The sequence below is a fragment of the Phaseolus vulgaris genome, chromosome 3 (genome assembly GCF_000499845.2).
Source record: "Phaseolus vulgaris cultivar G19833 chromosome 3, P. vulgaris v2.0, whole genome shotgun sequence".
Classification (NCBI taxonomy): domain Eukaryota; kingdom Viridiplantae; phylum Streptophyta; class Magnoliopsida; order Fabales; family Fabaceae; genus Phaseolus; species Phaseolus vulgaris.
The window spans coordinates 31,794,655-31,805,385 of record NC_023757.2 but is presented as its reverse complement, the minus strand read 5'-3'; positions in this window follow the sequence as shown (position 1 = coordinate 31,805,385).

Genomic DNA, 10,731 nt, shown 5'->3' with positions numbered 1-10,731 from the left:
TCGTTTTTTGTTGATAAAATAAACTATTCATAATAAGAAAATTATTAATATCAATTATTAGTATCATAATAATAATAATAATAATAATAATAATAATAATAATAATAATAATAATATTATTACAAAATTATTAAATTAATATTTTCATTTTAATATATATTAGTATACAAAATTATTAGTAGTTCAATTATCATAAATTATTAATAATTATTATTATTATTATAATTATTTTTAATACAATTATTATTATTATTATTATTATTACTACTACGTGAGATTATTAAATCAATATTTTCATTTTATTATGTATCTATATAAAAGAAAATTATAAATATTATAATTATATTTTTTTTATTAAAATTTAGAAAATTATTATTATTATTATCATAACTATTTTTATTTTTATTATCATTATTATTACTATTATTATCTTAATTGATTTTTAATTAGCAATTTATCTTAATTAATATTATTAGTATCATGAATATTGATTGACACCAAATTACTGACAATATGGGTGGACTCCAAATTACCGATGAATATTATCAATAAATATTGATTGTCGTTTAGTTATCAACAAATATTACCAATAAAATTTCAACAAATATTACCAACAAAATTTTATGTGTACATATTCATCAATAAAATCTTTCGATAAAATCAAATTACCAACTGATTGAGTAATTTTTTGTAGGTAAATTCAAAATATCTTGTTGTACGAACCATCTATAAATATATAGTTCAACGTATAAGATGTGCATACCTCAATGTGAGAACTGTGTATTAAAAATCTCACACCGATTAAACATAAAACAAATTTATAATATATTTGATGCATAGGATAACATTTAAATGCAAGGACGCTAATAAAAAAAAATGCAACAACAATTATACAAAGAATGTGAGGATTAGTCTTAGAAATAAGATTATGCAAATGCAATACCTACGGGCAATTATAATGTTTTGTTTGCTTTAATTTAATTGGCACCTTAGATGTGGTAAGCACTTTCTTAGAAAGTAAATTAATAGTACTTGATAAAAAAAACACTGTCTTTCCCCTAATTAATGAAATTACTTTATTATTGGGATGTGAATGAGTTAAAGTATCACATTTTATTTAAAAAATTAGTTGAAAGGGATATCAGATTGTTTTACGTGATTATTCGTAATTTATAGCTAAATATCTTTCTAACCTATAATAAATAAACAAACAAGTTGAGGTTGAGTAACACATAAGAAAAACTTTGAAGTATATAATAAAAGGAAACCTGAGCTTCAATTTGACGGTTTGTACAAGGTAACAACTATATTTAATTAATATACTCAAATAAGGAATTAGTAAAAAAAAAAAAATTGAATTACCTACAAATTTATCTAAACATTATCAAATTTTAATATGAGTGTAATTAGGTGGAGAGAAATACTTTTCTCAACTGATCCTATCAAGATTGATGACTAAATTATAAAAAAAATAAAGAATAAAGAATTTTTAGAATAAAAATAAACTTACTCTTTTTAAAAATCTGATTTGATAGAAATGTAGCATGATTGCAGAGTTTATCAAATCTTGGAATAGACGTGGTATGTGAGAGAAAATAAAAATAGAAAAGAGAGAAGAGAAGTTGGGAGAAAAAGAAAGAAATTTGCGTGTAGGGGGCTTTTATGTTTTTTTTTTCATGTTATTACACTTTCTCCTTTTCATACTTAAAACACTTAGATTATATTTTTAATTCTTAAAACTTTTAATAAATAAATTCGTTTTACTCAAATAGGAAAAAAAAAGTTGTTATCCAAATTTAAAACATTTATATTTGTAGTTTATAAATATATTTCTATTACTAACTTTCTTTTTTTTAGTGGTGATTACTCTTTAGAAGCATAGGTCCTCATGGATATGATAGGCAAAACGACAAACACCATTCACGATATTATTATCTCTTTTAAGTATTATAATTGTAGTTTTTACTAAGGGTGTCAAAAAATTCAAATTACAAAATTCAATTCATAATTATCTAAATCCATATTAATTTTGATCCATTTAAATGGATTTATTTCAAATCCAAATCCATATTTTTGGATTTTAAATCCAATCCATTTAATTGGATATGGATTAGATATGCATTGGATTATCCAAATTGTATTTTGGGTTGGATTTTGACTTGACCCGATCCAGGTTGAGCCAAGACAATTCAGGCGCAGGTTGAGCAAAGTTGACCCAAGTCCACGTCGAGCCGAATGAGCTCGGGCCAATGTCAAGTCGAGCGGGCCCTGACTGATGACGAGCCAAGCGGGTCCAAGCTGATGTCGAGCCGAGGAGGCCAGGGCCGATATCTAGTCATTCGATCTTGGGCCAATGTTGAGTTGTGCGGGCCGAGGCCGATGTCGAGTCGTGTGGGCCCGGGCCGATGTCTAGTCGTGCAGGCTCGGGCCGATTTTGAATCGTTCAGGCTCGGGCTGGTGTTGAGCCGAGCGAATCCAAATCGATGTCAAAGCGAGCGGGTCTGGTCGATGTCGAGATGGTTGGGCCCGGACCAATGTCGAGGCAAGCGGGTCCGGGCCGATGTCGAGCAAACTAGGCTCAGGCACATGTCGAGTCGAGCGGGCCCGGGCAGATGTCAATGAGACCGGGCCTGGGTCGTTGTCGAGTCGAGCGGGCGTGGGCTGATTTCGAGGTGAGCGGGCCTGGGTCGATGTCGAGCCAAGCGGGCCCGGGCCGATGTCGAGCCGAGCGGGCCCGGCCGATATCGAGCCGAGCGTGCCCAAGCCGATGACGAGCCGAGCGGGCCCGGGCCAATGTCGAGTCTGGCGGGCCCGGGCCGATGTCGAGTCTGGCGGGCCCGGGCCGATGTCGAAGCGAGCGGGCCCGGTCGATGTCGAGACGATCGGGCCCCAACCCGATGTCGAGGCGAGCGGGCTCAAGTTGATGTCGAGTCGAACGGGCCCGAGCCGATGTCGAGTCGAACGGGCCCGAGCCGATGTCGAGTCGAACGGGCTCGGGCAGATGTCGATGCGACTGGGCCTGAGCCGTTGTCGAGTCGAGCGGGCCTGGGCCGATTTCGAGCCGAGCGAGCCCGGGCCGATGTCAAGTCGAGCGGGCTCAAGCTGATGTCGAGTCGAGCGGGCCTGGGCCGATTTCGAGGCGAGCGGGCCCGGGCCGATGTCGAGCCGAGCGGGCTCAAGCTGATGTCGAGTCGAACGGGCCCGAGCCAATGTCGAGTCGAGCAGGCCCAAGCCGATGTCGAGCCGAGCGGGCCCGGGCCGATGTCGAGCCGAGCGGACCAGGGCCGATGTCGAACCGAGCGCGCCCGGGCCGATGTCGAGTCGAGCGGGCCCAGGCCGATGACGAGTCGAGCGGGCCCAGGCCGATGACGAGTCGAGCGGGCCCAGGCCGATGTCGAGTCGAGTGGGCCCGGGCCGATGTCTTGTCTGGCGGGCCCGGGCCGATGTCGAGTCGTTCGGCCCAGGCTGATGTTGAGTCGTTTGGGCCCAGGCCGATCTCGAGCCGAGCGAACCCAAATCGATGTCGAAGCGAGCGGGCCCGGTCGATGTTGAGACGATCGGGCCCCAACCGATGTCGAGGCGAGCGGGCCCGGGCCGATGTCAAGCCGAGTGGGCTCAAGCTGATGTTGAGCCGAACAGGCCCGGGCCGATGTCGACGAGCCCGAGCCAATGTCGAGTCGTTCGGGCCAAGGCCGATGTCGAGTCGTTCGGGCCCGAGCCGATGTATAGTCGTTCGGGCCGAGGCCGATGTCGAGTCGTCTGGGTCGGGGCCGATGTAGAGCCGAGTTGTTCTGCATCCAGGTTGAGTCAGCTTAGGCCCAATTCGAGCCAAGTTAGTCTCTGTCTATATCAAAATGGATTTAATGTAATTGACAAAATGGATTTAATATAATTAATAAAGTGGATTTATTCTGGATTCAATCCACTTTAAATGGATTTTAAAAAAATCCAAATATATTTGATCTAGTTAAAGTGGATATGGATTTTAAATCCAATCCATTTATTTGGATTTGGATTGGATCTAGATTGGATTTTGGAAAATCCAATCCATGCCCACCCCTAGTTTTAGGGCTCACATTGTAAAATGTAAGTGTGCAATTGGTTAAGGATGATATTTTGATAGTCTAACTCAACCTCATAAAATCTTCATGGGGTGATGTTTATATACAATGAAATACTCTAATCTCTAGTTGATGTGGGATCTTTAACACACCCCCTCACGCTGAGCATGACAGCTCGTGTGTGAAATAACATATTATAGGTGGTCCGATAACGACCCGTTAGCGGGTGGCCTAATAAGCCCAACAAATATGTTCACTGAGATTTCTAGGTAATGGTGTTGGAGATCCCACATCGACTAAAGATTAGAGCATTTCATTGTATATAAGTGGGTGCAAACCTCAACCTCATGAGCCGGTTTTATGGGGTTGAGTTAGGCTTAAAGTTCACTTCATAACATGGTATCAAAGCCATCTCGAGCCTATCCTATCGAGTATTTATTGGGTTTATCAGGTCACCTCCTATTGGGCCGCTATCGGACCACCCATAATATATAGTCTCACGCATGAGTTGGCAGTCTCGGCGTGAGGGGATGTGTTGGAGATCTCACATCGACTAGAGATTAAAGCCTTTCATTGTATAATGAGCCGATTTTATGGGGTTGAGTTAGGCGTAAAGTCCAATTCATAACAAATGGTATAATATAATATAGATTTGGAAGAGAATCGAGGGTTATCCGGGGATATGGTAAATAAATATTAAAAATTTAATTATATATACATTTTTATTTTTATAGGTTGATGTATTGTGATGGCTGAAAGTCAGGTTTTGGTTTTCAGGTTTTTTAAGGATTTATCTTTACAAATTTTGATAGTTGTGAGATTTTTTTGGACATTATGTATGTACATAATCTCTTATTTATTTCATTATTTACTATGTGAGATTTATGTATGTATATAACTATCAATAAAATAATGTTATAATGAAAGATTTTTCTTATTTAGTTCCTTAATGTGCTTTGTTAATACTTATTATATATATATTTTTATTTTGAAGTTCGGTCAATGCTTTGCTTTTGTTTATGATATGTAGAGGCACAAAGCAGTTTGTGATCGATAGTAACAAAAGGAGAAAAAAATCAATATATTGTTCTAAATATAGAATTTGAAATTTCACAGTTGTTTTTATTTTATTTGTTATCCTTGACATTTTAATTCTGTACTAATATGTTGGTGTATAAGGATATTAGAATTTGGAACTTAAGTTTTGTTTGAAAACTATATATTAATTTATCAGTTACTACATAATTCTATATGTGTAATCATTTTAAAAATATATACATCATTTTTCAATTTCATTTATTCAGTCCATTATTTTCTATATATTAGTGACAGAAAGATATTTGATTTGGGATAGATTCTGTCTGTCACTAAATATGATTTTTTTTAATATTTATATTGAAGATGTGTTTGTTTTAAACAGTTATGTACTTGTTTTAAGTAAGGAGAACTATTCAACAATATTTGAATTGAAATAAATTGGTATTAAAATTGTTTTAAAAAATAATTGTTCTTGAATAAGTTACACTAAAATATTATATTAATTTATTTTTTTAAAACTAAATCAATCCTAAATAAAATTACTTAAGTTATAGCTTACAAGATTGAGAAATATATTTTAAAAAATAAGTTATTCACTGTGAACAATTCAAATAATTAATATAATTTAGAATAATTTCATCTAATTAAATTTACTCAATATAGTTCAATCTTTTTTATCAGTAAATAATTAAATAAATAAAATATTTTAGAGGTATCTCAATTTTTATAAAAAAAAATATATTATTCAGTTATCTTGCTTACAAGTCCGTAAACATAGACAACGTTGTTCAGTCTAATTTATTTAAATTATTATATAGTTTAATAATATTAAATTATTTAATAATTTAATTCAATTTTATAATAATTCAATTTGATTATACATTTTGTCGCACAATGATTATGTTATCACAACTTCATTTAATTTGTGATGAAAAAGAAATTAGAAGAAATTACCATGGAAGGTAGATTTAGAATGAGATAAAAAATGATTTGTGATGTAATAATAATAAGATAAAAAAAAAAGGATTGTCACAAAACTTCTGTGACTCTTATTTATGTGAAAAATTATAATCCATAAAAAAAGATGTCAATAATATTTTTGTGAGGAATTTCTTCTGTCACTATTTTTTTTTTTTTTGGTCACATCTATATTCTGATTTACCTCACACTTCCCCTTATTATATATATTTGTTTCTATAAAATAGTTAGAAAAAGAGAATTTGTACAAATATATTACAGCACATATATCTTTGTAAGTATGCATGCATGTCGGCAATATTCTGATCAAAACATTAACGTCAGTATGGTCCCGTCTCATAAGTTCACATGCTCTCTTGGCTCTTTTTCTTCTTCTTTTTCTCACTTTATCCTTTAATTTTACGATCTCCCCACTTCAATTCCTACATATCATAACTCCCACAAGATAATTAACAAATACATCTTCTTTTTGGATGGTGAAAATGTACTTCAATCCCACTCTGCACATGGAATTGTCTATTGCTTTGAACGTCCTTTGGAATTTAGTGCCTACAACGTTTGGGAATGAGATCCTGTTAGATTTTCCTTTTTCTTTTAGGGGGGGTCTCTGCAATGTCCTTAGATCAAACCAACAAACCATTTTCTTCTCTTTTTTCTTCATAACTGCTTCATTATACCTCTATTAATCCACTCACTAATAATTACACCCACCCTACTATGCATTTAATAATTATTGCATATTAAAAAAATATTTCAGATTAATTAATAGTTTTCTTATTACAAATATTTAAGAGATCTAAAATTTAGATTAAAGAAAAAAAACATATTTAATTCAATAGATTTTTATTTTAATTATATTACAAGAACAGTTTTGTATAATTCATTTTCTAATATATTCTTTAGTACGACATTTACAATATATAAGCTATGTTAATGAATGGCTATTCTTTTCATTGTTCTCATATTTTCCTCTCACTTATAAATTTATTGCGCGTACCATCGCCCATGTGTGTTTGAGTAAGAAAGAATTAATGTGAAGGGATAGATTTTATTGTTTTTGTTCATCAGAGATAAATAAATTTAAATAAACAGGGAATAAACAAAAATACAAAGTAATAAAAAGAGAGAAAGGACATAGACAAAATTTTATCTTACAAATCTCTATATTTTATTGGTATAATGTAATGAAAGCAATAGGTAATTAATTATACTCTCATTTACTCTTTTATTAATTTTTATATGTAAATTTAGCAACAAACATCAACATTATTAATTATATATATAAGAGTTCTATAAATTTCTTAAATAATTTTTAAAGTATGTACTTATTTTAATTTTCAAATATGTAATACACGAATTCTAATTCATCTAGTTAAAATGTTTTTTAAAATAATATTTTTTAAATATTAAATTTTCTATTACGGTATATTTTTTCTATAAAACTTTCCGTTTTGCATATCTTTTGTGAAAGCATTTCATGAAAGTCTTGTGTTTATAATTGTTGATATTTGATAAAAGTCTATTGTTATTGGTGTGTGATAGAAGTCTTCTGTCTGTCAAAACATTTGCATTTATCAGAATAATTGTTAAGTTTTGTTAGTTTGGGCATTTTCTATTGAAGTGTTAGTAATTTATTTCTCAAATGGAGTTTTATTCCTTTCATAAGTATAAAATTATTTTCTTATAAGAAAATATTGTTTTCTCAAGACATTTCTTCTTTTGTTTTTTTTTTTTTTTGGTCCTTGGGCCTTCCCAATGATGTTGTGTTTTCCATTTTTAACCTCAAAAGTGACATTAAACAAAATATATAATTTGATGAAAATTTAATACTGAAAGAATATTATTGATTGGGTAGGCTAAAATAAATATAATTGTAGTTTTAGTTTTCATATTTCTCTTTGTTGAATGCAGTCTTTAATAGTAAAGGAATCTTTGGTATTATTAGGATGTATTGTTAGGATGTGTTATATAAGGGTTGAGATATTCTTAAAATACTCTTTATTATTTTATTTTTCTTATATTGATAAAAATAATTATAAATTGCAAAATTTAACATTAAGAAATGAATATTAAGTATAATTTAATTTTATAAAATTGGTTCATAGTGACATCCACTTATATACTATGAAAATTTTTTTATCTCTACATACATGACACTATATATCTATGGATGGTACAATAACGAAAGGTATAATGATAAAATCAATAAATTCTTGCAAGATCTTTATCTTTAATCTTCAAATTCAAATCAATTTTTATCAAAATCAAATTTATACTATCAAAAATTGAGAACACAACGTGTACTAGACCTTGGCCTTTCGGCCAAAACCAAATTCACCCTAATTCAAAAATTAAATAGATAAAACATAATTAAATATTATAAACGTGATTAAAAAATCATTGAATCTGCACTAATTCTAATAAAAAGAAAATTGAATAGAAAAGTATAAATAAGAGAACTCGATGGTATGTTTAGTTATAAAGTTGCAAACTAAAACATCACTTCAAGTGACTTTGCAGGTGAAAATAATTAAAGGAGCTTGATATCATTTATATGAATTGTAAGAGACAACAATCGATGATGCATGCAGCCATATTATGTTATGTACGGTCAGCTTGCATGTCAATTCTTACTTTAATTCAAACTTATCTGTTCACTCTTTGCTAAATTTCAATAAGAAAATGACTTTCGTATGTTCTTTTACCATTCAAGTTAGTGATTTTTATTCTCGTTTCTTTTTTATGGAATCATTTCTATTTATGTTGGACACTTCAAATCATTCACCACGTACCTTTATTATTCCCTTTCCACACTTCATTCATCAATTCATCATATTCTCTTGTTTTGCACTTTCCTTCCATCACTTTTTCAAATCTCACATAGACCTAACACACGTTCGTAATTTTTTCTTGCCCTCATCATTTCCTTTTTTTTTTTCTTCATCTCATACTCATAGCTATTATTTTCTACATTCCTATAAACCCTAAACCCTATAACACACTAATGCATTAAGCTATTATTTCCACCAAGAGTGCTGTATGTTAATACAGTGAAAACACACATCTCACATTTCAATAATTAGTATTATATTTATTTTGTTTTATTTTTTAATTTAAAATATTATTATATTAATATAAGTGTTTATTAAATATATGTTTTTTTATTGTGTAAATGGTGTTAAAATGATGTTAAAAGAAACTTTTCTCTTCCACCAATTGTGGTCCTACTAATAGTGAGTTCGTTATGCAACACCAACGTACATAAAAAAAACACCTTGGTGCTTGTTATTTAATTATGTTAGTAGTCATCGTATATGTCATGGATATTTAACTTAGTTGATTGTTAAACACGTGATGAATGTGACAATATTGAACTCTTTTATTTTTTTCAACTAGGTATCTAAATTTGGATTTATATTCTTTTAAAGGTTTACTTTGTGACAATAATGGTAGAAAGTCATTTTCAGTTTGCCTTTCATAAATCAACAGGTGTTAGATTCTAATAAGTGTTAAGTTTAAATTATTATATGATATGTGAGTAGAAAAATATAGTTAGTTTGTATTAGTTTGACCAAACTACACTTACAATGCAGGGTTGTTGAGTTAATTTAAAAATTGATCATACAAAATTGAAATGACGGTTATTACCAATTTGATGCTTAAGTTAAAGTGTTTGAATAATTTTAATATATATATATATATATATATATATATATATATATACGTGTGTAATGTATTACTATAGAGTGATTATTATTTTAATTATATTTTAAAAATAATTATTTTCTACAAAATTCAAATAAAATTAAGCTTTGAGATAAAAGTTTCAGTTATAGTTTTTGGAAGATCTCTTGTGGTAAGAGAATGAATTTGGAAAATTTGGTACTTCTATATATTTACACTGATATTTTTATTCTTATAACTAGTGGAAAAACAGGTAAGACATCTGCTTTAAAGACAAGAGAATATTTCATTCGCAATCCGTCCAAAAAAAGAGACGGTATCCGGAATACTAGCATCATCAGACAAATAGATCAGGATTTGTAAACCATTCTAAAGCTTATATTTTGGTTTAAGGACTCTAACTTTCAAGAGAAGAGACCAAGGCTTATTACTATAAGCAAAATTTCAAGCAAGATACACATTATTTTCATGATGGAGATTAATAATCTTCAAACCTGTAGCTATGCCTTTTTTTAGAATATCACCTGTCCAAATAAAATTTCTACACCACTACTCCACTTGCTTAAGAATTGAAACAAGTCATTTATACATATTAAAACTATAAGCTAGAAATCCAGTAATGATCGTATTAACCAACCGAATTTGACTCATCATGCTAGGAGATTTTCCTTTCCAAGATGTTAACTTCAATTTGACTTTATTAGCCACCAAAGGTTGTAGAAAACACACTTTGGTGCACCAACAAAGATAGACACCCCTAAATACTCAAGGAAAGTACTCAAATTTCTAAAATGTCATTAACATATAAAATATGAGAGAGAGTGATATAAACTAGCGGACTAGCCATATGTAGAATCTTGTTATCATCCACAAGCTTAGAAATACGTACCTCTACTTAGAACCTCCTTTGTGAGGCATAAAAGTAAAGGAGATAAGGGAACCTTGTCTCACACTTCCCAAACTACCCATT